Genomic DNA, 25,117 nt, shown 5'->3' on the forward strand with positions numbered 1-25,117 from the left:
CTCCTGGACGGACTCAAGCGTGAATGCGCCCCCCCTGATCAGAATTGCGACCCCCGCAGACTTGCAGTCATCCCCACCGGACCAGTAGGATGGACCGTGGGACCACTCCCTGGCCAGATGTTTGAAGGACCTAGAGGAGGGAAGGGAACATTCCTGCAACATATAAACATCACACAACTGGGAAGTAAGGAAGGCATAAATAGTCTGACGTCTGAACTTGTCCTTGATGCTCCTGACATTAATGGAAAATAAGTTAATATTAGCCATCATGTAGGGAAAAAAGAAAAAGTTAGCGCAGGCAATACACCTTAGTTACCACTCCGGTCGGGTGGTCCCTCGTCGGTGTTGACTGCTGGTGACGGGATCACCAGCAGGCCCTCTTCCTCCATCTGGTAAAGCAGCGCGGCCTCGATCTCGGCGACCACCAGTTCCTCCTCTTCTGGCTCGGCCACCAGGGTCTCAACCATGTGCTCCATCTCTTCTGGCTCAGGGAGGGTATCCTCCTTTTCGCCTACGAAATCCAGAATCTTCTTTTTGGAGGATTCAGTAACAGGGCTGTCCTCCACCTTCCTCTTTCCCCGGGTTGGAACTGGGGAGACAAGAAGGGGAAAATCCTCCTCGGAATAGATAGCGGCGGGTGGAGGAAAGGTTAATTCCACCGCTACCATGGTCTGGGGAGGGAGAGTGGCTGCCGGGGCAGGGGAAAGGACACCTGCTGAGGAGTAGGGGAAGGAGGAAGAGGAAGTGGAATCCTCAGCAGGGGTGGCCGGGGTGGGGGGGAATTGGACGGGGGTGGCAGGGGGAGGGATCGAGAGAGGGGTGACAGAACTCTTACCCTCCTTTGACTTTTTCTTCTGCTTCGGAGCTGCTGGGACCGTCGCTGGGGCTTTGGCCACCGACTCCTTGACCGCTTTGGCCTTGGTCGTCTCGGCCTTGGCCGCTGGGGCCTTGGTCGTCGCGTCCTTGACCTTCACAGGCCTGGTCGTCGGGGCCTTGTCCTCCGTAGCTGGGGTCGTCGCAACCACCGATGCCCAGGATCTCTCACGCTTGGGGCAATCCTTGTACAGATGAGCCGCCAGCCCACACAGGTTGCAGGATGTCTTCTTCGGGCAGTCCTTCGAGCTGTGTCCCGTCACTCGACAAATCCTGCAGGCATCCTCCTTGCAGTCCTTCATCTCGTGGCCGTTCTTGCCGCATCTCCTGCAGTTCCGCGGCATGTCCGGGTAATAGATGAGGCCGTAGGAGTTGCCCAGGGAGAATGTCGGGGGCAGGTGCCGAAGTCCGTCTGAGTACGCCAGGTCCCTGTGAAGTCTAACGGTCACCGACCACTTACCTGTCCAGAAGCCGAGTCCATTCAGGATGTGAGAGGGTTCCTTCACAACCAAACAGAAGCGTCTCAGGAAGGTACAGATGTCTTGGCCTGGGGTGTGCGGGTTGCGCATGGAGACCGTGATCCTCCTTTCGTCCCTCTGGATAGGGCAGCTACCTGTAAAGGCAGAGAAAGAATTATCCGGTCCTTTTGCGCTTACCATTTCCCAGAACCTCCTGCAGGTGTTCACAATGGCGAAGGTGATGAAGAAGATCCCCGTCAAGAAGGTCTGGATGCTGAGGGTGTCCGACCTGGAGAAGCCTCGATCCAGCAGCATCTTCTGGCAGAACACGTCCGAGGACAAGTCCGGCACCCTCCCATCCACTTCCTTCAGCTTCAGGGCCACCGTCTGCCGCATCCATGGCTCCAGGGCTGGAGCTTCGTGGCGGGGCTTCTGGGGTCCCTTCTGCTGGCCAGTCGTGGAGGCAGAGTCCTTGGGGTCAGAATCTGCTCCTGGCTGGGCCCTCCTGGCTGTCCCCTGCTCCAGGCTCTTCTTTTCGGCCTTCCTCGCAGCGCTTGCCATGGCTTTCCTCCTGCAGTTACTTCTTGGAGCTGGATCTGGAACTCTTCCCGGAATGGGTGGAGCTATGCAGATTCTTCTCCCGTCGTGTTCTGGACAAATTCCCCGAAAGGTCTTTGTCTCGATGATTTTCTTCCTCGAAGATTCCACAGGACAGCCCGATTCTTCTCCGAGTCTTCGTCTTCTTCTGGATTCTTTAGAGCTTCTTCCTCCCACCGATATCCGCCTTCCTTCTCCGATGTCAGCTGGGCTCCGAAGCTCTTCTCCTTCCGAGTTCGATCGCTCTCGTCAAGTGTAGATCGTAGCTCTTGTGTTCTTAAAAGAACAGATACTACACTTGATCTTAGCCAAAAGGCCGAGAAGCGATAACCAGAATTGGTTTCAAACTACGGAGCCACCCAAGGATACTGAAAAGTCCATTTGTGGAGATGAGCTCCTGGACTCCCGTTAAGAAGACATGTTGTCAACCTCTAGATCCCTTACATGCCTGCACTTTTCGGCTTGCTGCTGCTGCAATCCACGCGTTTTAGATCTGCATAACTCCACCTCTTTAAACACAGCACCTTCACCCCCTGCTGTTCCCACCCGCCTCAACACCGTTGGAAGGGAGGAGAACCAATTAAGGCGGGGGGTGGGGTGGAACGAGCAGCTGTCTACCCTTAGCAGGAGGGCTCCTGATTACATACCTCTCCTGCTGCTGCTGCTGCTGCTGGCTGTCCAGCAGCAGACTGAAGGTGGCTGCTGCTGTGAACAGGTATATAAAGGCTCAGAGCCTATTATGACACGCGCAGCCAGCGTTCCATTGCCACATTCCATCTACTGCAGGCAGGATACCTGGCTGGCTGAATGTCGCTGAGAAGCTCACAGAGACCGCCATAAGCAACAGTTTAACAGAATGCCACAGACTAATCAACCAAACTTTTTGGGTTGGGTTCTCTTTTATAGTCTGCAGGCATTAAATGAAAGAAGTCAGTGTTCCAGCAGAAGGAGACAACGTTTCAGAAAAGGCATTGTAGCAAACCAAAAAAGAAATTTTAAGCGCAGCAGAGTAACCAGCGCACATACCTGTTAGCTCAGGTGAGTTTAAAAGGCTGCTGTTGATAACAAGGGCATTTGCTAAATAGATGGTGTGTGTGCAACAATATACTGAAAGGTCAATTATATTGTGCAGCTTATCTCACCACCTGTAGTTATTTAGGTGAAAGCTCCAAAATGCTTGCCTAATATGTCTGTTTATCCAAAAGGAAGTAAAAAGGGAGAGCTAGAAAGATAGCATTGCATCACATTACATGGCAATGCAATGCACAGTTGCTGAAGTTGAACCAAAATGAGCTTGTAATCTGGCTTCTGCAACTTTGAACATGAAAAATCCAATGAGGAGAAGAAAAGCAAAGCCAAAGAGTCCATCCCAAAATCCGACAAACAAGCAAAATGAACAAAAAACATTGAATTCAATTCTTTCTGATTTTAGAAACTGCATTAAAGAAGGGGGTGCACCGGTCCTGGAGATACTGCAATACCAGGTCAATGCGTGGAGTGGACAGAGCAAGCTCTTTTTCCATCTCCCTGTTCTAAAAATCCATTTAATATATGGTCCCCAGATAGGGGACGTATCAGATATTAAACTGATAAGAACAGATACTACACTTGATCTTAGCCAAAAGGCCGAGAAGCGATAACCAGAATTGGTTTCAAACTACGGAGCCACCCAAGGATCCTGAAAAGTCCATTTGTGGAGATGAGCTCCTGGACTCCCGTTAAGAAGACATGTTGTCAACCTCTAGATCCCTTACATGCCTGCACTTTTCGGCTTGCTGCTGCTGCAATCCACGCGTTTTAGATCTGCATAACTCCACCTCTTTAAACACAGCACCTTCACCCCCTGCTGTTCCCACCCGCCTCAACACCGTTGGAAGGGAGGAGAACCAATTAAGGCGGGGGGTGGGGTGGAACGAGCAGCTGTCTACCCTTAGCAGGAGGGCTCCTGATTACATACCTCTCCTGCTGCTGCTGCTGCTGCTGGCTGTCCAGCAGCAGACTGAAGGTGGCTGCTGCTGTGCACAGGTATATAAAGGCTCAGAGCCTATTATGACACGCGCAGCCAGCGTTCCATTGCCACATTCCATCTACTGCAGGCAGGATACCTGGCTGGCTGAATGTCGCTGAGAAGCTCACAGAGACCGCCATAAGCAACAGTTTAACAGAATGCCACAGACTAATCAACCAAACTTTTTGGGTTGGGTTCTCTTTTATAGTCTGCAGGCATTAAATGAAAGAAGTCAGTGTTCCAGCAGAAGGAGACAACGTTTCAGAAAAGGCATTGTAGCAAACCAAAAAAGAAATTTTAAGCGCAGCAGAGTAACCAGCGCACATACCTGTTAGCTCAGGTGAGTTTAAAAGGCTGCTGTTGATAACAAGGGCATTTGCTAAATAGATGGTGTGTGTGCAACAATATACTGAAAGGTCAATTATATTGTGCAGCTTATCTCACCACCTGTAGTTATTTAGGTGAAAGCTCCAAAATGCTTGCCTAATATGTCTGTTTATCCAAAAGGAAGTAAAAAGGGAGAGCTAGAAAGATAGCATTGCATCACATTACATGGCAATGCAATGCACAGTTGCTGAAGTTGAACCAAAATGAGCTTGTAATCTGGCTTCTGCAACTTTGAACATGAAAAATCCAATGAGGAGAAGAAAAGCAAAGCCAAAGAGTCCATCCCAAAATCCGACAAACAAGCAAAATGAACAAAAAACATTGAATTCAATTCTTTCTGATTTTAGAAACTGCATTAAAGAAGGGGGTGCACCGGTCCTGGAGATACTGCAATACCAGGTCAATGCGTGGAGTGGACAGAGCAAGCTCTTTTTCCATCTCCCTGTTCTAAAAATCCATTTAATATATGGTCCCCAGATAGGGGACGTATCAGATATTAAACTGATAAGAACAGATACTACACTTGATCTTAGCCAAAAGGCCGAGAAGCGATAACCAGAATTGGTTTCAAACTACGGAGCCACCCAAGGATCGTGAAAAGTCCATTTGTGGAGATGAGCTCCTGGACTCCCGTTAAGAAGACATGTTGTCAACCTCTAGATCCCTTACATGCCTGCACTTTTCGGCTTGCTGCTGCTGCAATCCACGCGTTTTAGATCTGCATAACTCCACCTCTTTAAACACAGCACCTTCACCCCCTGCTGTTCCCACCCGCCTCAACACCGTTGGAAGGGAGGAGAACCAATTAAGGCGGGGGGTGGGGTGGAACGAGCAGCTGTCTACCCTTAGCAGGAGGGCTCCTGATTACATACCTCTCCTGCTGCTGCTGCTGCTGGCTGTCCAGCAGCAGACTGAAGGTGGCTGCTGCTGTGCACAGGTATATAAAGGCTCAGAGCCTATTATGACACGCGCAGCCAGCGTTCCATTGCCACATTCCATCTACTGCAGGCAGGATACCTGGCTGGCTGAATGTCGCTGAGAAGCTCACAGAGACCGCCATAAGCAACAGTTTAACAGAATGCCACAGACTAATCAACCAAACTTTTTGGGTTGGGTTCTCTTTTATAGTCTGCAGGCATTAAATGAAAGAAGTCAGTGTTCCAGCAGAAGGAGACAACGTTTCAGAAAAGGCATTGTAGCAAACCAAAAAAGAAATTTTAAGCGCAGCAGAGTAACCAGCGCACATACCTGTTAGCTCAGGTGAGTTTAAAAGGCTGCTGTTGATAACAAGGGCATTTGCTAAATAGATGGTGTGTGTGCAACAATATACTGAAAGGTCAATTATATTGTGCAGCTTATCTCACCACCTGTAGTTATTTAGGTGAAAGCTCCAAAATGCTTGCCTAATATGTCTGTTTATCCAAAAGGAAGTAAAAAGGGAGAGCTAGAAAGATAGCATTGCATCACATTACATGGCAATGCAATGCACAGTTGCTGAAGTTGAACCAAAATGAGCTTGTAATCTGGCTTCTGCAACTTTGAACATGAAAAATCCAATGAGGAGAAGAAAAGCAAAGCCAAAGAGTCCATCCCAAAATCCGACAAACAAGCAAAATGAACAAAAAACATTGAATTCAATTCTTTCTGATTTTAGAAACTGCATTAAAGAAGGGGTGCACCGGTCCTGGAGATACTGCAATACCAGGTCAATGCGTGGAGTGGACAGAGCAAGCTCTTTTTCCATCTCCCTGTTCTAAAAATCCATTTAATATATGGTCCCCAGATAGGGGACGTATCAGATATTAAACTGATAAGAACAGATACTACACTTGATCTTAGCCAAAAGGCCGAGAAGCGATAACCAGAATTGGTTTCAAACTACGGAGCCACCCAAGGATCCTGAAAAGTCCATTTGTGGAAATGAGCTCCTGGACTCCCGTTAAGAAGACATGTTGTCAACCTCTAGATCCCTTACATGCCTGCACTTTTCGGCTTGCTGCTGCTGCAATCCACGCGTTTTAGATCTGCATAACTCCACCTCTTTAAACACAGCACCTTCACCCCCTGCTGTTCCCACCCGCCTCAACACCGTTGGAAGGGAGGAAAACCAATTAAGGCGGGGGGTGGGGTGGAACGAGCAGCTGTCTACCCTTAGCAGGAGGGCTCCTGATTACATACCTCTCCTGCTGCTGCTGCTGCTGGCTGTCCAGCAGCAGACTGAAGGTGGCTGCTGCTGTGCACAGGTATATAAAGGCTCAGAGCCTATTATGACACGCGCAGCCAGCGTTCCATTGCCACATTCCATCTACTGCAGGCAGGATACCTGGCTGGCTGAATGTCGCTGAGAAGCTCACAGAGACCGCCATAAGCAACAGTTTAACAGAATGCCACAGACTAATCAACCAAACTTTTTGGGTTGGGTTCTCTTTTATAGTCTGCAGGCATTAAATGAAAGAAGTCAGTGTTCCAGCAGAAGGAGACAACGTTTCAGAAAAGGCATTGTAGCAAACCAAAAAAGAAATTTTAAGCGCAGCAGAGTAACCAGCGCACATACCTGTTAGCTCAGGTGAGTTTAAAAGGCTGCTGTTGATAACAAGGGCATTTGCTAAATAGATGGTGTGTGTGCAACAATATACTGAAAGGTCAATTATATTGTGCAGCTTATCTCACCACCTGTAGTTATTTAGGTGAAAGCTCCAAAATGCTTGCCTAATATGTCTGTTTATCCAAAAGGAAGTAAAAAGGGAGAGCTAGAAAGATAGCATTGCATCACATTACATGGCAATGCAATGCACAGTTGCTGAAGTTGAACCAAAATGAGCTTGTAATCTGGCTTCTGCAACTTTGAACATGAAAAATCCAATGAGGAGAAGAAAAGCAAAGCCAAAGAGTCCATCCCAAAATCCGACAAACAAGCAAAATGAACAAAAAACATTGAATTCAATTCTTTCTGATTTTAGAAACTGCATTAAAGAAGGGGTGCACCGGTCCTGGAGATACTGCAATACCAGGTCAATGCGTGGAGTGGACAGAGCAAGCTCTTTTTCCATCTCCCTGTTCTAAAAATCCATTTAATATATGGTCCCCAGATAGGGGACGTATCAGATATTAAACTGATAAGAACAGATACTACACTTGATCTTAGCCAAAAGGCCGAGAAGCGATAACCAGAATTGGTTTCAAACTACGGAGCCACCCAAGGATCCTGAAAAGTCCATTTGTGGAGATGAGCTCCTGGACTCCCGTTAAGAAGACATGTTGTCAACCTCTAGATCCCTTACATGCCTGCACTTTTCGGCTTGCTGCTGCTGCAATCCACGCGTTTTAGATCTGCATAACTCCACCTCTTTAAACACAGCACCTTCACCCCCTGCTGTTCCCACCCGCCTCAACACCGTTGGAAGGGAGGAGAACCAATTAAGGCGGGGGGTGGGGTGGAACGAGCAGCTGTCTACCCTTAGCAGGAGGGCTCCTGATTACATACCTCTCCTGCTGCTGCTGCTGCTGGCTGTCCAGCAGCAGACTGAAGGTGGCTGCTGCTGTGCACAGGTATATAAAGGCTCAGAGCCTATTATGACACGCGCAGCCAGCGTTCCATTGCCACATTCCATCTACTGCAGGCAGGATACCTGGCTGGCTGAATGTCGCTGAGAAGCTCACAGAGACCGCCATAAGCAACAGTTTAACAGAATGCCACAGACTAATCAACCAAACTTTTTGGGTTGGGTTCTCTTTTATAGTCTGCAGGCATTAAATGAAAGAAGTCAGTGTTCCAGCAGAAGGAGACAACGTTTCAGAAAAGGCATTGTAGCAAACCAAAAAAGAAATTTTAAGCGCAGCAGAGTAACCAGCGCACATACCCGTTAGCTCAGGTGAGTTTAAAAGGCTGCTGTTGATAACAAGGGCATTTGCTAAATAGATGGTGTGTGTGCAACAATATACTGAAAGGTCAATTATATTGTGCAGCTTATCTCACCACCTGTAGTTATTTAGGTGAAAGCTCCAAAATGCTTGCCTAATATGTCTGTTTATCCAAAAGGAAGTAAAAAGGGAGAGCTAGAAAGATAGCATTGCATCACATTACATGGCAATGCAATGCACAGTTGCTGAAGTTGAACCAAAATGAGCTTGTAATCTGGCTTCTGCAACTTTGAACATGAAAAATCCAATGAGGAGAAGAAAAGCAAAGCCAAAGAGTCCATCCCAAAATCCGACAAACAAGCAAAATGAACAAAAAACATTGAATTCAATTCTTTCTGATTTTAGAAACTGCATTAAAGAAGGGGTGCACCGGTCCTGGAGATACTGCAATACCAGGTCAATGCGTGGAGTGGACAGAGCAAGCTCTTTTTCCATCTCCCTGTTCTAAAAATCCATTTAATATATGGTCCCCAGATAGGGGACGTATCAGATATTAAACTGATAAGAACAGATTTTTTTTGATTGAATATATCTTTTATTAGCACAAAAAATAAGTTAACAGACAGTGTACAGTGCCGCAGCCCAGTACTCACAGAATTCTACATTATATTTACATAGCATGAGGATACGACGCACTAACTAGACACATCACACCCCTATGCTACACAAAACACTCAATCTGAAAGAAAAAGCATGTCAATCAATACAGTACGACGAACCGTGATAAGGGATGGGGATTGGGAAAAAGGGGATGGGGAGGGGAAAATCACAGGCCCGAAGCTTTATTGAAAGACAAGACACATAAGGGGAGAGGGGGAGGAGGGGTTTAGTCCTCATCCTCGTCCTCCGGACCGTCCATGATGGAATAGTCTCTGAGCAGGCTGTGGATCAGCCTGCGGCAGTCCTGGATGGACATCCTCTCCCTCCTCAAGATGAGCCGGTTCCTGGCGACCCAAACGGCATCCTTGAAGCAGTTCATAAGGCGCCAAGCCTCCTGGATGGCTCCGACGGTATGAACCCCAGGGAAGAGTCCGTAAAGCACAGAATGGTGCGATAGGCTCGCCCTGGGGACAGAGTTCCTCAGGTCGTCCTCAAGTGCAGTCAATAGGCGCTGTGCAAATCCGCAGTCCCAAAAAGTGTGCAAAGATGTTTCCTCCACGAAGGGGCACCTTGGGCAGTACCGGGTCTTGCACAGGTTCCGGGCATGCATGAATGACCGGACGGGCAGTCCGCCCTGAATCGCCATCCACGACAAGTCCTTGTGCCCGTTGGTCAGCCTGTCAGACGACACATTTGTCCACACAGTCTCCAGCGTGTCCTGGTGAAGTCCTGTGATGTTCTCCACGTCATCCTTGGCTCTGATTAGCTTGTGGATAGTTTTGGGCTTCCACAAGTCGGGCTTGAGTCCCTCCAGTTGATGCTCCCCCACAAATCGAACGACGTCTCCGTAGAACCATGGCGTCGTCCAGTTGTAGGGGAAGGAGCTGTCCCACTTGTCCCAGCCGAGTTGCCTCCAAAGAGGAAGCAGGAAGAAGCGAGACATGGACCTGCCCGCGGAGCCATTCTTGACTTGCAAAGTCCGGCGGACACAATCACACACAAAAGAGGATCGCAGGAGGGTGGGGATATCTGGAACGCCCTTCCCACCCTTGCGAGGCTCCTTGTACATGACGGCCCGCCTGACTCTGTCCATCTTGGATCCCCAGACAAAGTGAAACACTGTCCTGGTAATGGCCCTGCACACAGTGACGTGTGGGGGCCAGGCCTGCGCCGTGTACTGCAAGACGGGCAGGACCTCATTACGCAGGACGAGTGCCTTACCCTCACAAGTGAGGTGTCTGAGGCTCCAGAGTCCGATCCGTTGCTTCACCTTGGCCAAGCGTTCTTGCCAGGACTTGAGGGCCGCTCCTTCCTTCCCGAACCAGACTCCCAGCACCTTGAGGAAATCCGGTTGAATGTTGAAGGGGAAGGGGGCGGAGGAGGCCGGCTGCCAATCCCCGAAGAGCATGGCTTCCGACTTCCTGCAGTTGACTTTGGCCCCTGAAGCCCGGCCGAACCTCTCACACGTCTGGACGAGGGCGTCGACTGAACCACGATCAGCGCAGAAGACGGTGACGTCGTCCATGTAGAGCGAGCACTTGACCTCGTGTCGTCCCGGACCCGGTGCGGTGATCCCTCTGATCTCTCCATTCTGCCGGATAGCCTCTGCGAAGAGTTCTATAACACAAACAAAAAGAAGAGGTGATAGAGGGCAGCCTTGTCTGACCCCAGAGAGGACAGGGAAGGGGTCAGTCTTCCAGCCGTTCACCAACACCGAGCTGTGGATATCAAAATACATCAGACGGACATACGAACAAAACATGTTACCCAAACCTAACCGGTGCAGAGCTCGGCCCATGAACTCGTGGGAAACCCGGTCGAAGGCCTTCTCCTGATCCAAGGAGACCAGGGCCGCGTGTGCGCGGCGGACCTTGATGTACTCGACCGTGTCCCGCACGAGAGCGAGGCTGTCTGAGATGCGACGTCCAGGGATGCCGCAGGTCTGGTCCGGGTGGATGATCCGTCCGATGACCGTCTTAAGTCGTGTCGCCATCGTCTTGGCCAGGATCTTGTAGTCCACGTTGAGCAGAGTGATGGGACGCCAATTCCTCAGGTCGCACCTCTCTCCCTTCCGCTTGTACAGGATCGTGACCATTCCTTCCCTCAAAGATGGAGGCATTCTACCCTCCACCACCATCTCCTCGTACAGGTCCAACAGGTCCGGACAGATGAGGTCTCCCAGCGCTACATAGAGCTCCGCTGGAAGACCATCACTGCCCGGGGTCCTGCCGGTCCTAAAGGATTTAGCGGCAGAGAGCAATTCGCCCACCATCAGAGGTTTGTCCAAGGCTGCCGTGCCTGCAGGATCAAGATGGTTAGTGATACCTGACAGGAACTTATCAGCAGCGTCAGGGTCGGTAGTCTTGTGGGAGTAGAGTTCGCTGTAGAAGTCGCTGACGACCCTCATCACGTCCTCCTTCCCACGTCGCATGTTTCCGCTCTCGTCTCGCAGCTCGTTCAGGGGCGTGTGACCGGCATGAAGTTTCCTGAAAAAGAATGAGTTACATTTCTCACCCTTCTCCAGATTCTCCACTTTGGAACGGAAGACGATTCGCTTGGACTCCTCCTCAAAGTGCCTTTTCAGGCTCTTCTTGGTCTCCTCCAGCTCCTCCCTCACGTCCCAGCCGCAGTGAAGAAGGTCCTGCAGCGACCGCAGCTCGCGCTGCAGCCCTCTGAAGTCCCTCCTCTTCTCACACTCCTGTTGTCGACCCTTGGCCTGAAAGAAACAGCGAAACTCAAGTTTAACATATTCCCACCAATCAGAGACTGTTTGGAAGCTACCCTTGTAGGACTGCCACATTGCGTAGGCTGCTCTCAGCTCCTCCACGACTTCATCCTGAGCCAGCAGAGCACAATTCAGCTTCCAGGAGCCGGGGCCGGACGGAAAACCGTCGCCGAGGACACCTTGTAAGTGAATGGCTCTGTGGTCGGAGAAGAAGCAGGAGACTATCGAGTGCCTACTCTGCCTGACTGCCCGAGAGGTGAACACAAAGTCAATCCTGGAGCGGAGTGAGCCATCGGGTCGGCTCCACGAATAGTTCGTGGAGCCTCTCCCCATGGAGCCCACCACGTCCTGAAGAGAGGCCTCGGTTACCATCTCGATGAGCAGCTTGGACGTGATGTCCAACTTGGCAGATGTGCCAGAACTACGACCATCCTCCTCGATGGGGCAGTTGAAATCCCCGGCCATCACTAAGGTCCTGGTGGTGGCAAGCTGAAGCCGCAGGGTCTGGAAAAGCTCCAAACGCTCATTCTTCAGTGGGGACGCATACACGTTGATGAACCTGACAGGTTCTCCCGCCCAGTTGCCATCTACAACAAGAGCCCTGCCGCAGATGAGCTCCTGGACGGACTCAAGCGTGAATGCGCCCCCCCTGATCAGAATTGCGACCCCCGCAGACTTGCAGTCATCCCCACCGGACCAGTAGGATGGACCGTGGGACCACTCCCTGGCCAGATGTTTGAAGGACCTAGAGGAGGGAAGGGAACATTCCTGCAACATATAAACATCACACAACTGGGAAGTAAGGAAGGCATAAATAGTCTGACGTCTGAACTTGTCCTTGATGCTCCTGACATTAATGGAAAATAAGTTAATATTAGCCATCATGTAGGGAAAAAAGAAAAAGTTAGCGCAGGCAATACACCTTAGTTACCACTCCGGTCGGGTGGTCCCTCGTCGGTGTTGACTGCTGGTGACGGGATCACCAGCAGGCCCTCTTCCTCCATCTGGTAAAGCAGCGCGGCCTCGATCTCGGCGACCACCAGTTCCTCCTCTTCTGGCTCGGCCACCAGGGTCTCAACCATGTGCTCCATCTCTTCTGGCTCAGGGAGGGTATCCTCCTTTTCGCCTACGAAATCCAGAATCTTCTTTTTGGAGGATTCAGTAACAGGGCTGTCCTCCACCTTCCTCTTTCCCCGGGTTGGAACTGGGGAGACAAGAAGGGGAAAATCCTCCTCGGAATAGATAGCGGCGGGTGGAGGAAAGGTTAATTCCACCGCTACCATGGTCTGGGGAGGGAGAGTGGCTGCCGGGGCAGGGGAAAGGACACCTGCTGAGGAGTAGGGGAAGGAGGAAGAGGAAGTGGAATCCTCAGCAGGGGTGGCCGGGGTGGGGGGGAATTGGACGGGGGTGGCAGGGGGAGGGATCGAGAGAGGGGTGACAGAACTCTTACCCTCCTTTGACTTTTTCTTCTGCTTCGGAGCTGCTGGGACCGTCGCTGGGGCTTTGGCCACCGACTCCTTGACCGCTTTGGCCTTGGTCGTCTCGGCCTTGGCCGCTGGGGCCTTGGTCGTCGCGTCCTTGACCTTCACAGGCCTGGTCGTCGGGGCCTTGTCCTCCGTAGCTGGGGTCGTCGCAACCACCGATGCCCAGGATCTCTCACGCTTGGGGCAATCCTTGTACAGATGAGCCGCCAGCCCACACAGGTTGCAGGATGTCTTCTTCGGGCAGTCCTTCGAGCTGTGTCCCGTCACTCGACAAATCCTGCAGGCATCCTCCTTGCAGTCCTTCATCTCGTGGCCGTTCTTGCCGCATCTCCTGCAGTTCCGCGGCATGTCCGGGTAATAGATGAGGCCGTAGGAGTTGCCCAGGGAGAATGTCGGGGGCAGGTGCCGAAGTCCGTCTGAGTACGCCAGGTCCCTGTGAAGTCTAACGGTCACCGACCACTTACCTGTCCAGAAGCCGAGTCCATTCAGGATGTGAGAGGGTTCCTTCACAACCAAACAGAAGCGTCTCAGGAAGGTACAGATGTCTTGGCCTGGGGTGTGCGGGTTGCGCATGGAGACCGTGATCCTCCTTTCGTCCCTCTGGATAGGGCAGCTACCTGTAAAGGCAGAGAAAGAATTATCCGGTCCTTTTGCGCTTACCATTTCCCAGAACCTCCTGCAGGTGTTCACAATGGCGAAGGTGATGAAGAAGATCCCCGTCAAGAAGGTCTGGATGCTGAGGGTGTCCGACCTGGAGAAGCCTCGATCCAGCAGCATCTTCTGGCAGAACACGTCCGAGGACAAGTCCGGCACCCTCCCATCCACTTCCTTCAGCTTCAGGGCCACCGTCTGCCGCATCCATGGCTCCAGGGCTGGAGCTTCGTGGCGGGGCTTCTGGGGTCCCTTCTGCTGGCCAGTCGTGGAGGCAGAGTCCTTGGGGTCAGAATCTGCTCCTGGCTGGGCCCTCCTGGCTGTCCCCTGCTCCAGGCTCTTCTTTTCGGCCTTCCTCGCAGCGCTTGCCATGGCTTTCCTCCTGCAGTTACTTCTTGGAGCTGGATCTGGAACTCTTCCCGGAATGGGTGGAGCTATGCAGATTCTTCTCCCGTCGTGTTCTGGACAAATTCCCCGAAAGGTCTTTGTCTCGATGATTTTCTTCCTCGAAGATTCCACAGGACAGCCCGATTCTTCTCCGAGTCTTCGTCTTCTTCTGGATTCTTTAGAGCTTCTTCCTCCCACCGATATCCGCCTTCCTTCTCCGATGTCAGCTGGGCTCCGAAGCTCTTCTCCTTCCGAGTTCGATCGCTCTCGTCAAGTGTAGATCGTAGCTCTTGTGTTCTTAAAAGAACAGATACTACACTTGATCTTAGCCAAAAGGCCGAGAAGCGATAACCAGAATTGGTTTCAAACTACGGAGCCACCCAAGGATACTGAAAAGTCCATTTGTGGAGATGAGCTCCTGGACTCCCGTTAAGAAGACATGTTGTCAACCTCTAGATCCCTTACATGCCTGCACTTTTCGGCTTGCTGCTGCTGCAATCCACGCGTTTTAGATCTGCATAACTCCACCTCTTTAAACACAGCACCTTCACCCCCTGCTGTTCCCACCCGCCTCAACACCGTTGGAAGGGAGGAGAACCAATTAAGGCGGGGGGTGGGGTGGAACGAGCAGCTGTCTACCCTTAGCAGGAGGGCTCCTGATTACATACCTCTCCTGCTGCTGCTGCTGCTGCTGGCTGTCCAGCAGCAGACTGAAGGTGGCTGCTGCTGTGCACAGGTATATAAAGGCTCAGAGCCTATTATGACACGCGCAGCCAGCGTTCCATTGCCACATTCCATCTACTGCAGGCAGGATACCTGGCTGGCTGAATGTCGCTGAGAAGCTCACAGAGACCGCCATAAGCAACAGTTTAACAGAATGCCACAGACTAATCAACCAAACTTTTTGGGTTGGGTTCTCTTTTATAGTCTGCAGGCATTAAATGAAAGAAGTCAGTGTTCCAGCAGAAGGAGACAACGTTTCAGAAAAGGCATTGTAGCAAACCAAAAAAGAAATTTTAAGCGCAGCAGAGTAACCAGCGCACATACCTGTTAGCTCAGGTGAGTTTAAAAGGCTGCTGTTGATAACAAGGGCATTTGCTAAATAGATGGTGTGTGTGCAACAATATACTGAAAGGTCAATTATATTGTGCAGCTTATCTCACCACCTGTAGTTATTTAGGTGAAAGCTCCAAAATGCTTGCCTAATATGTCTGTTTATCCAAAAGGAAGTAAAAAGGGAGAGCTAGAAAGATAGCATTGCATCACATTACATGGCAATGCAATGCACAGTTGCTGAAGTTGAACCAAAATGAGCTTGTAATCTGGCTTCTGCAACTTTGAACATGAAAAATCCAATGAGGAGAAGAAAAGCAAAGCCAAAGAGTCCATCCCAAAATCCGACAAACAAGCAAAATGAACAAAAAACATTGAATTCAATTCTTTCTGATTTTAGAAACTGCATTAAAGAAGGGGGTGCACCGGTCCTGGAGATACTGCAATACCAGGTCAATGCGTGGAGTGGACAGAGCAAGCTCTTTTTCCATCTCCCTGTTCTAAAAATCCATTTAATATATGGTCCCCAGATAGGGGACGTATCAGATATTAAACTGATAAGAACAGATTTTTTTTTTTTTAATTTGGCTATCCCCCACATGGGGATAAAAACCGTTTATTTAAAATTTAACAAATTACAGAAATAAAACCATTACATCCACATTACACTTTCGGGACTTCAAAGAAAAATAAAAATTCCATCACAGCAAATTTTACAAGACTTCAAATATTCCATAGGTTAAAAAGCCATTTGCCTGCCAACGTTACATTCTTTTTCCTGTCCAATAAATAGTATATGTACATTTCACTTTTACAAAAGGCTAAAACATCATCTACTGGTAACATTTCATGTTTAAAAACAGCAATATTTCTAGCATTCCAGAGCGCTATCTTGGCACAATTCACTGTCTTCCACGCCATTATTTTTTGGTCCATTGTTGGGCATTCCAGAAGACCATATAACACTGATGCAAAATTAAAGTCCTTGAGGTCCACCATTTTCTCCAGCAGGGGGATTAGTCTTCTCCAGAACTCTTTAGCAAAAGCACAAGTCCATAAAATATGCTTCACTGTCTCTTCTTCTTGACAACCTTCTCTTGGGCAGATGGCAGACCTCACAAAACCTCTTCTGTACTGGAATGCCCGGCAAGGAAGACAGTGGTGTGCGCAGCTCCAAGACATGTCTTTCTGTACATTAAAAAGATAAGGGGCGTTAATCATTTTCCATATGTGTACAGTTTTGTCATCATCATAACGTTCAATATCACACAACGTCACATCAGTACTAATTTGTTTGAGTAGTGTCTTGCTGTTACATAGATCCCCTGTCTGTTTCTTATTCAAATTAAAATCAAGAATAATTTTCTTTAAAATCTCATAATGTGCAGGTAGGTTAAAAGCATAAGGAAAGGATAAAACCGTTTCAAACCAACCAAACCTTCTCATGAGAAAACCAGTGTTAAAACGCATAAAATAGGAAAGGTAATTATCTTTAAAAAGGGTTTTAAAACAGAAACAGAAAAAATGTATTAAAAGAAACTTATCTAAAACAGGGAAATCTTTCCCACCTTTAACCTTTGGCTTTGTCACAATTTCTCTTTTGAGTTTCTCCATTTTTGAGCCCCAAAAAAAGGTAAAACATACTTTTGTAATTCGTTTCAACAAATTTGTAGGAGGGGGGAACACCAAACTAAGATATAACAGGATAGGTAATATCACCATTTTTACAATCAGAACTTTACCTTCCATTGACAGCTTTCTCATATTCCACATGCAGATTTTCTGATTAATTTTCTGTGCTGCCGCATCCCAGCTATTAAAACCATTATTAGATTCATTAAAAGAAACACCTAAAATAGTAATGGAATCTGTAACTGCAATTGGTACATCATGTAAACTCATCCCCCCGACATTTAAAATATTACATTTAGTAAGATTAATTTTAAAACCGGAAACTGTACAAAAAGACTGAATTTGGCTTATCGTTTTTTGTATTGAAGGTACATCACATCCAAACACTGCTACATCATCCATATAGCTTACAACTTTAACTTGTAGACCGTTCTCTCCGGGTAAGGGTACTCCACATATTTGCTTATCCCGGCGTATTGTACATAAAAGGGGTTCTATAGCACATATAAAAAGCAGGGGGGACAAAGGGCAACCCTGCTTCACCCCTGATTTTAAAACTACCTCTTTTGTTTTAAAACCATTAACTAAAATCTTACTCGTACAATCATTATAAAAAGCTTTAAGAGACAATAAAAACCCACCCGGAATGCCCATTTTTTCTAAAACTTTAAAAAGATAAAAATGAGATACGCGGTCAAAAGCTTTCTCAAAATCCACCGCTAGGATTGACATCTTTGTCTTTCTGGTTTTTACATCTTCAATACAATCTTTCACCAGGTTTAAATTGTCCCAGATACTACGCCCAGGTACCCCGCATACCTGATTTGCATGAATTACTTTATGTATCACCTTTTTCAACCGATTTGCACAGATCTTAGCCATAATTTTGTAATCACTATTTAAAAGAGTTATCGGCCTCCAGTTTTTAAGATCCGTTTTGTCACCTTTTTTGTATAGTAGTGATACCTCACCTTTCTTCCATGAGTTGAGTAAAACCTTATTATTAAAAACTTCGGAAAACAAATTAAACAAATCATCTTTTAAAATATCATAAAAACTTATATAAAACTCTATGGGGATACCATCAGGGCCGGGCACTTTACCATTTTTAAAACTCTTCATGGTTTCTAAAATCTCTTCCTCACATAGAGGTTGGGATAAAAAACTTTGGGCATCAGCATCTAGGGTGGACTTGATCTCCCCCAGGAAAGTGTGTATTAAATCATGGTCTATAGTTTTTACATTAAAAAGATCATTAAAATAGACATTTACCTTATCCAATATAACGTTGATATTATTATCTCCATCTATGTTATCAATTATTGTTTTCGCCTGTTTGTTTTTCTTAAAAAAATACCTGGAACAAGTCTCATCCTCTTCTACGTGTTTTACCTTTGAACGAAAAATCAGTTCTTTTCCTTTTTGTTCCAACCACTTTGAAATTTCTCCTTTAAGACTCAATATATCATTACCTACATCCAGACCATTGTCTTTGAATTTGTACAATGTCTGTAACCTGATATTAAGAAAATTATAGATCTCAAACTTTTCTTTAGCTTTTTGTATGCTTTTCTTTATAAAGAAATCTTTAATGCTTATTTTCATTCTATCCCACCAGGAGCTAAAAGAAATATTGGGGTTTTTCCTTTTTCTACAGTTTACATAAAACTCAATAAAATCCGATAAAATTTGTGGATCTTTTAAAAGGGACACATTCAATTTCCAAGATTTCTTACCACATTTCTTCTTTCCATTAATCCTCACTCTAAAAGATAAAACCTTGTGATCTGAGAGAATATTAGTTAAAACTTCACATTTCACTGGCAGTATTTTTTCTGAACCTAAAACAAAATCTATCCTGGAGCTACATGTAGAATTGCTCCAGGTGAAACCAGCGTCTATAGGGCTATCCTTGTTACATTCTTTATACACATCAGTTAATTTACAATCATTTATAATATTGCTTAACATTCCAGACGTTTTGTCATAATTTCTACTCACGGAACCGGAGCGTCGGCTTTCGCCTTTTAAAATACAATTAAAATCACCTGCCAGGATAAAAGGTTCAGAAATGTTAATAAATAAAGGTAAAATTTCCAGCATATCAGCCCTTTCATTTTTATCAGGTGACCCATAAAAATTTAAAAACTGCCATCTTGTCCCATCAATAAAAGCCTTAACTAAAAGAATACGACCCGGTAAAATATCTTGGATAAAATCAATAGACACATTTCCCTTAAAAAGTATAGCTACCCCGGCTGATCCGGTTGCATTTGATCCAGACCAGACCGATGGACCATGTTTCCACTCTTCCTTATATTTTTTGTAAGAAATCTTATGAGGGATATGACATTCTTGTAAAAAGAAAACAGAAGCTGTAAAACAGGTTAAAAAATGTAAAACAGTAGCTCTTCTGGTCTTGGATCCTATGCCTCTCACATTGAGGGAAACACCACTAATGTCAGCCATCATAACAAATGGTTAGGAAGAAACAAAAACTGGACTTTACCTATCCGATGGACGGATCAGACCACTTGGACTTTCACCAACGCCCTCTTCTGAATCCACCGTTATCAAAGAGTCTTCATCATCGGAGAAGGAACATTCACTTAAATTAAGACCCGACACTACTGGGGTGTAGCTCGGAAGGATATTGAGAGAAAGGTTACACTGGGTCTCCATAGGCTGACCATTTAGGTCCTCGTCAGGTGGGTCTCCGAGAGGCTCCGCACTCCCCTGCTGACCCGCAGAGGGTCGTAACACAGGGGCAGGCTGCGCACATGGCGGAGCCTCAGAGTCCCCGGAGGCAGCCAGGTTCGGGGCCCCACCTGGGGCAGCAGAGCCCCGGGACCTCGGGATTCCAGAGTCTACACCCCCGTGAGGGGATGTATCCATCTCCTCCCTATTAGCCACCTCCACGGAACCATTCTTTTTCTTATTATGAGACCTCACCAAATGCCACGTACCGCCCTCGCTCTCGTGAGACCCAGTGGGAATTTTGGGCTCGGTGTCAGCCTTTTGGCGCTCTTTTTTGGCCTTACCGACCGCCCCTTTATGATCTTTCTCAGCCTTCCTTTTAGCCTCCTTATGGTCTTTCAGCCAGCTCCTGGGCTCCTGTGAGTTACCTGTCATTGACTCGGAGGGATTGTTACTAATCGAAGCGCCCTTATCACCTCCCGAGGCTCCAGGTTGTTGTTCCTCCTCCTGAGGGGTGGTCTGATTGGCCCGTCCATTCCCGGATGTCTTGGACTTCTCCTTTTGTTTTTGTTCATCCTCTCTGAACCTGTGAGGGCAAGAAAAATAGAAATGACCAGGTGTCCGACAAAAAGAGCATTTTTTTTCATTTGGGCACTCCTTTGTGTCATGTTCAGTACTGGCACAATTTCTACAAGTGGCACCACAACTATCCTTAGAGTGCCCATAGAGACCACAATACCTACAGAAAAGTGGCATTCCTGAGAAAAAAAAATCCCCATTAGTTTGCCCTATTTTAAATCGAGCTGGAGGAAGTCTCACACCTCCAGGGAATTTAGGGTCTCTTTCACATTTTACTAAAAACTTCCATTTTGAGGTCCAGATGTTAAACTCATTCAACACTTTCCCAATCAATTTCACACTTTTAAAATAAACTGACAAAAAGGAAATAACCTCTGGTGCTGTTATGAAGGGTGAGAAGATTTTCACAACCACCATCTTTACCTCATCCAGGACGTGCTCGATGATCTGAATCCCTTTTAGACCAGGGCTATTTTCTACCGACTTAACTCGGGACAAAACATCTTTGAAAATACCTTCGCCAGTAAAGGTTACATCATAATCTCCACGTCGAGGATAATCCTGGATAGAAAGGATTTCGTTGGTTCTGACGTGGAGCAGTTTCTCAAGCACGTCCTGGACTACATATCCCAGATTCCGCATATCGGAACCACCAGCCGTAAAGCGGACCCTTATGGTGTTCTTAAGCCTCGCATATAGAGGCACGAGGTTGGGGTCAACCTCCATGGTATGGCGCAACAAAATGCAAATTGCAACCGCCTGCAATCTGCGCCTTCAGAGCTTTGAGATAAAGCACCTGAAGGCTGGGGGATCGCTGCCCGTTACCCTAGGACTAATCCCTCTCCCTAATAGCAGCAGGCAGGTGAAGCCCACCGAAGTGGACGATCCTGCCAGGCCAAGGAGAGGGGTACCTGAGTGCCCTTCAACTGAAACCTCCTGCTGTGAAGCACTTGGTCTCAGGCAAAAGGCCGAGAAGCGATAACCAGAATTGGTTTCAAACTATGGAGCCACCCAAGGATCCTGAAAAGTCCATTTGTGGAGATGAGCTCCTGGACTCCCGTTAAGAAGACATGTTGTCAACCTCTAGATCCCTTACATGCCTGCACTTTTCGGCTTTCTGCTGCTGCAATCCACGCGTTTTAGATCTGCATAACTCCACCTCTTTAAACACAGCACCTTCACCCCCTGCTGTTCCCACCCGCCTCAACACCGTTGGAAGGGAGGAGAACCAATTAAGGCGGGGGGTGGGGTGGAACGAGCAGCTGTCTACCCTTAGCAGGAGGGCTCCTGATTACATACCTCTCCTGCTGCTGCTGCTGCTGGCTGTCCAGCAGCAGACTGAAGGTGGCTGCTGCTGTGCACAGGTATATAAAGGCTCAGAGCCTATTATGACACGCGCAGCCAGCGTTCCATTGCCACATTCCATCTACTGCAGGCAGGATACCTGGCTGGCTGAATGTCGCTGAGAAGCTCACAGAGACCGCCATAAGCAACAGTTTAACAGAATGCCACAGACTAATCAACCAAACTTTTTGGGTTGGGTTCTCTTTTATAGTCTGCAGGCATTAAATGAAAGAAGTCAGTGTTCCAGCAGAAGGAGACAACGTTTCAGAAAAGGCATTGTAGCAAACCAAAAAAGAAATTTTAAGCGCAGCAGAGTAACCAGCGCACATACCCGTTAGCTCAGGTGAGTTTAAAAGGCTGCTGTTGATAACAAGGGCATTTGCTAAATAGATGGTGTGTGTGCAACAATATACTGAAAGGTCAATTATATTGTGCAGCTTATCTCACCACCTGTAGTTATTTAGGTGAAAGCTCCAAAATGCTTGCCTAATATGTCTGTTTATCCAAAAGGAAGTAAAAAGGGAGAGCTAGAAAGATAGCATTGCATCACATTACATGGCAATGCAATGCACAGTTGCTGAAGTTGAACCAAAATGAGCTTGTAATCTGGCTTCTGCAACTTTGAACATGAAAAATCCAATGAGGAGAAGAAAAGCAAAGCCAAAGAGTCCATCCCAAAATCCGACAAACAAGCAAAATGAACAAAAAACATTGAATTCAATTCTTTCTGATTTTAGAAACTGCATTAAAGAAGGGGTGCACCGGTCCTGGAGATACTGCAATACCAGGTCAATGCGTGGAGTGGACAGAGCAAGCTCTTTTTCCATCTCCCTGTTCTAAAAATCCATTTAATATATGGTCCCCAGATAGGGGACGTATCAGATATTAAACTGATAAGAACAGATACTACACTTGATCTTAGCCAAAAGGCCGAGAAGCGATAACCAGAATTGGTTTCAAACTACGGAGCCACCCAAGGATCCTGAAAAGTCCATTTGTGGAGATGAGCTCCTGGACTCCCGTTAAGAAGACATGTTGTCAACCTCTAGATCCCTTACATGCCTGCACTTTTCGGCTTGCTGCTGCTGCAATCCACGCGTTTTAGATCTGCATAACTCCACCTCTTTAAACACAGCACCTTCACCCCCTGCTGTTCCCACCCGCCTCAACACCGTTGGAAGGGAGGAGAACCAATTAAGGCGGGGGGTGGGGTGGAACGAGCAGCTGTCTACCCTTAGCAGGAGGGCTCCTGATTACATACCTCTCCTGCTGCTGCTGCTGCTGGCTGTCCAGCAGCAGACTGAAGGTGGCTGCTGCTGTGCACAGGTATATAAAGGCTCAGAGCCTATTATGACACGCGCAGCCAGCGTTCCATTGCCACATTCCATCTACTGCAGGCAGGATACCTGGCTGGCTGAATGTCGCTGAGAAGCTCACAGAGACCGCCATAAGCAACAGTTTAACAGAATGCCACAGACTAATCAACCAAACTTTTTGGGTTGGGTTCTCTTTTATAGTCTGCAGGCATTAAATGAAAGAAGTCAGTGTTCCAGCAGAAGGAGACAACGTTTCAGAAAAGGCATTGTAGCAAACCAAAAAAGAAATTTTAAGCGCAGCAGAGTAACCAGCGCACATACCCGTTAGCTCAGGTGAGTTTAAAAGGCTGCTGTTGATAACAAGGGCATTTGCTAAATAGATGGTGTGTGTGCAACAATATACTGAAAGGTCAATTATATTGTGCAGCTTATCTCACCACCTGTAGTTATTTAGGTGAAAGCTCCAAAATGCTTGCCTAATATGTCTGTTTATCCAAAAGGAAGTAAAAAGGGAGAGCTAGAAAGATAGCATTGCATCACATTACATGGCAATGCAATGCACAGTTGCTGAAGTTGAACCAAAATGAGCTTGTAATCTGGCTTCTGCAACTTTGAACATGAAAAATCCAATGAGGAGAAGAAAAGCAAAGCCAAAGAGTCCATCCCAAAATCCGACAAACAAGCAAAATGAACAAAAAACATTGAATTCAATTCTTTCTGATTTTAGAAACTGCATTAAAGAAGGGGTGCACCGGTCCTGGAGATACTGCAATACCAGGTCAATGCGTGGAGTGGACAGAGCAAGCTCTTTTTCCATCTCCCTGTTCTAAAAATCCATTTAATATATGGTCCCCAGATAGGGGACGTATCAGATATTAAACTGATAAGAACAGATACTACACTTGATCTTAGCCAAAAGGCCGAGAAGCGATAACCAGAATTGGTTTCAAACTACGGAGCCACCCAAGGATCCTGAAAAGTCCATTTGTGGAGATGAGCTCCTGGACTCCCGTTAAGAAGACATGTTGTCAACCTCTAGATCCCTTACATGCCTGCACTTTTCGGCTTGCTGCTGCTGCAATCCACGCGTTTTAGATCTGCATAACTCCACCTCTTTAAACACAGCACCTTCACCCCCTGCTGTTCCCACCCGCCTCAACACCGTTGGAAGGGAGGAGAACCAATTAAGGCGGGGGGTGGGGTGGAACGAGCAGCTGTCTACCCTTAGCAGGAGGGCTCCTGATTACATACCTCTCCTGCTGCTGCTGCTGCTGGCTGTCCAGCAGCAGACTGAAGGTGGCTGCTGCTGTGCACAGGTATATAAAGGCTCAGAGCCTATTATGACACGCGCAGCCAGCGTTCCATTGCCACATTCCATCTACTGCAGGCAGGATACCTGGCTGGCTGAATGTCGCTGAGAAGCTCACAGAGACCGCCATAAGCAACAGTTTAACAGAATGCCACAGACTAATCAACCAAACTTTTTGGGTTGGGTTCTCTTTTATAGTCTGCAGGCATTAAATGAAAGAAGTCAGTGTTCCAGCAGAAGGAGACAACGTTTCAGAAAAGGCATTGTAGCAAACCAAAAAAGAAATTTTAAGCGCAGCAGAGTAACCAGCGCACATACCTGTTAGCTCAGGTGAGTTTAAAAGGCTGCTGTTGATAACAAGGGCATTTGCTAAATAGATGGTGTGTGTGCAACAATATACTGAAAGGTTAATTATATTGTGCAGCTTATCTCACCACCTGTAGTTATTTAGGTGAAAGCTCCAAAATGCTTGCCTAATATGTCTGTTTATCCAAAAGGAAGTAAAAAGGGAGAGCTAGAAAGATAGCATTGCATCACATTACATGGCAATGCAATGCACAGTTGCTGAAGTTGAACCAAAATGAGCTTGTAATCTGGCTTCTGCAACTTTGAACATGAAAAATCCAATGAGGAGAAGAAAAGCAAAGCCAAAGAGTCCATCCCAAAATCCGACAAACAAGCAAAATGAACAAAAAACATTGAATTCAATTCTTTCTGATTTTAGAAACTGCATTAAAGAAGGGGTGCACCGGTCCTGGAGATACTGCAATACCAGGTCAATGCGTGGAGTGGACAGAGCAAGCTCTTTTTCCATCTCCCTGTTCTAAAAATCCATTTAATATATGGTCCCCAGATAGGGGACGTATCAGATATTAAACTGATAAGAACAGATACTACACTTGATCTTAGCCAAAAGGCCGAGAAGCGATAACCAGAATTGGTTTCAAACTACGGAGCCACCCAAGGATCCTGAAAAGTCCATTTGTGGAGATGAGCTCCTGGACTCCCATTAAGAAGACATGTTGTCAACCTCTAGATCCCTTACATGCCTGCACTTTTCGGCTTGCTGCTGCTGCAATCCACGCGTTTTAGATCT

The 25,117-nt window shown here is 47.3% G+C and overlaps 8 non-coding genes and 3 pseudogenes across 8 annotated transcripts; all 11 read right to left on the minus strand.

Annotated features, from left to right (window-relative positions):
• Nucleotides 1-2,178: 2,178 nt before the first annotated feature.
• Nucleotides 2,179-2,256, minus strand: LOC141207354 (U2 spliceosomal RNA; annotated as a pseudogene).
• A 1,119-nt stretch (nucleotides 2,257-3,375) lies between these two features.
• LOC141207099 (U2 spliceosomal RNA) lies at nucleotides 3,376-3,566 on the minus strand. The gene has a single exon (XR_012277524.1). It is a non-coding gene; the product is annotated as a U2 spliceosomal RNA (small nuclear RNA).
• Nucleotides 3,567-4,685: 1,119 nt separating this feature from the next.
• On the minus strand, nucleotides 4,686-4,876 carry LOC141207100 (U2 spliceosomal RNA). The gene has a single exon (XR_012277525.1). It is a non-coding gene; the product is annotated as a U2 spliceosomal RNA (small nuclear RNA).
• A 1,115-nt stretch (nucleotides 4,877-5,991) lies between these two features.
• On the minus strand, nucleotides 5,992-6,182 carry LOC141207679 (U2 spliceosomal RNA). The gene has a single exon (XR_012278008.1). It is a non-coding gene; the product is annotated as a U2 spliceosomal RNA (small nuclear RNA).
• A 1,115-nt stretch (nucleotides 6,183-7,297) lies between these two features.
• Nucleotides 7,298-7,488, minus strand: LOC141207680 (U2 spliceosomal RNA). Its single transcript, XR_012278009.1, has one exon. It is a non-coding gene; the product is annotated as a U2 spliceosomal RNA (small nuclear RNA).
• A 1,115-nt stretch (nucleotides 7,489-8,603) lies between these two features.
• Nucleotides 8,604-8,798, minus strand: LOC141207275 (U2 spliceosomal RNA). Its single transcript, XR_012277692.1, has one exon. It is a non-coding gene; the product is annotated as a U2 spliceosomal RNA (small nuclear RNA).
• A 5,564-nt stretch (nucleotides 8,799-14,362) lies between these two features.
• On the minus strand, nucleotides 14,363-14,440 carry LOC141207356 (U2 spliceosomal RNA; annotated as a pseudogene).
• A 1,119-nt stretch (nucleotides 14,441-15,559) lies between these two features.
• LOC141207310 (U2 spliceosomal RNA) lies at nucleotides 15,560-15,760 on the minus strand (annotated as a pseudogene).
• A 6,387-nt stretch (nucleotides 15,761-22,147) lies between these two features.
• Nucleotides 22,148-22,338, minus strand: LOC141207681 (U2 spliceosomal RNA). The gene has a single exon (XR_012278010.1). It is a non-coding gene; the product is annotated as a U2 spliceosomal RNA (small nuclear RNA).
• Nucleotides 22,339-23,453: 1,115 nt separating this feature from the next.
• Nucleotides 23,454-23,644, minus strand: LOC141207682 (U2 spliceosomal RNA). Its single transcript, XR_012278011.1, has one exon. It is a non-coding gene; the product is annotated as a U2 spliceosomal RNA (small nuclear RNA).
• Nucleotides 23,645-24,759: 1,115 nt separating this feature from the next.
• LOC141207683 (U2 spliceosomal RNA) lies at nucleotides 24,760-24,950 on the minus strand. The gene has a single exon (XR_012278012.1). It is a non-coding gene; the product is annotated as a U2 spliceosomal RNA (small nuclear RNA).
• Between the last annotated feature and the right edge of the window lie 167 nt (nucleotides 24,951-25,117).

The sequence above is a fragment of the Phyllobates terribilis genome, unplaced genomic scaffold (genome assembly GCF_046119375.1).
Source record: "Phyllobates terribilis strain yellow unplaced genomic scaffold, ASM4611937v1 Scaffold_160__1_contigs__length_4322635, whole genome shotgun sequence".
NCBI classification, from domain to species: Eukaryota; Metazoa; Chordata; class Amphibia; order Anura; family Dendrobatidae; genus Phyllobates; species Phyllobates terribilis.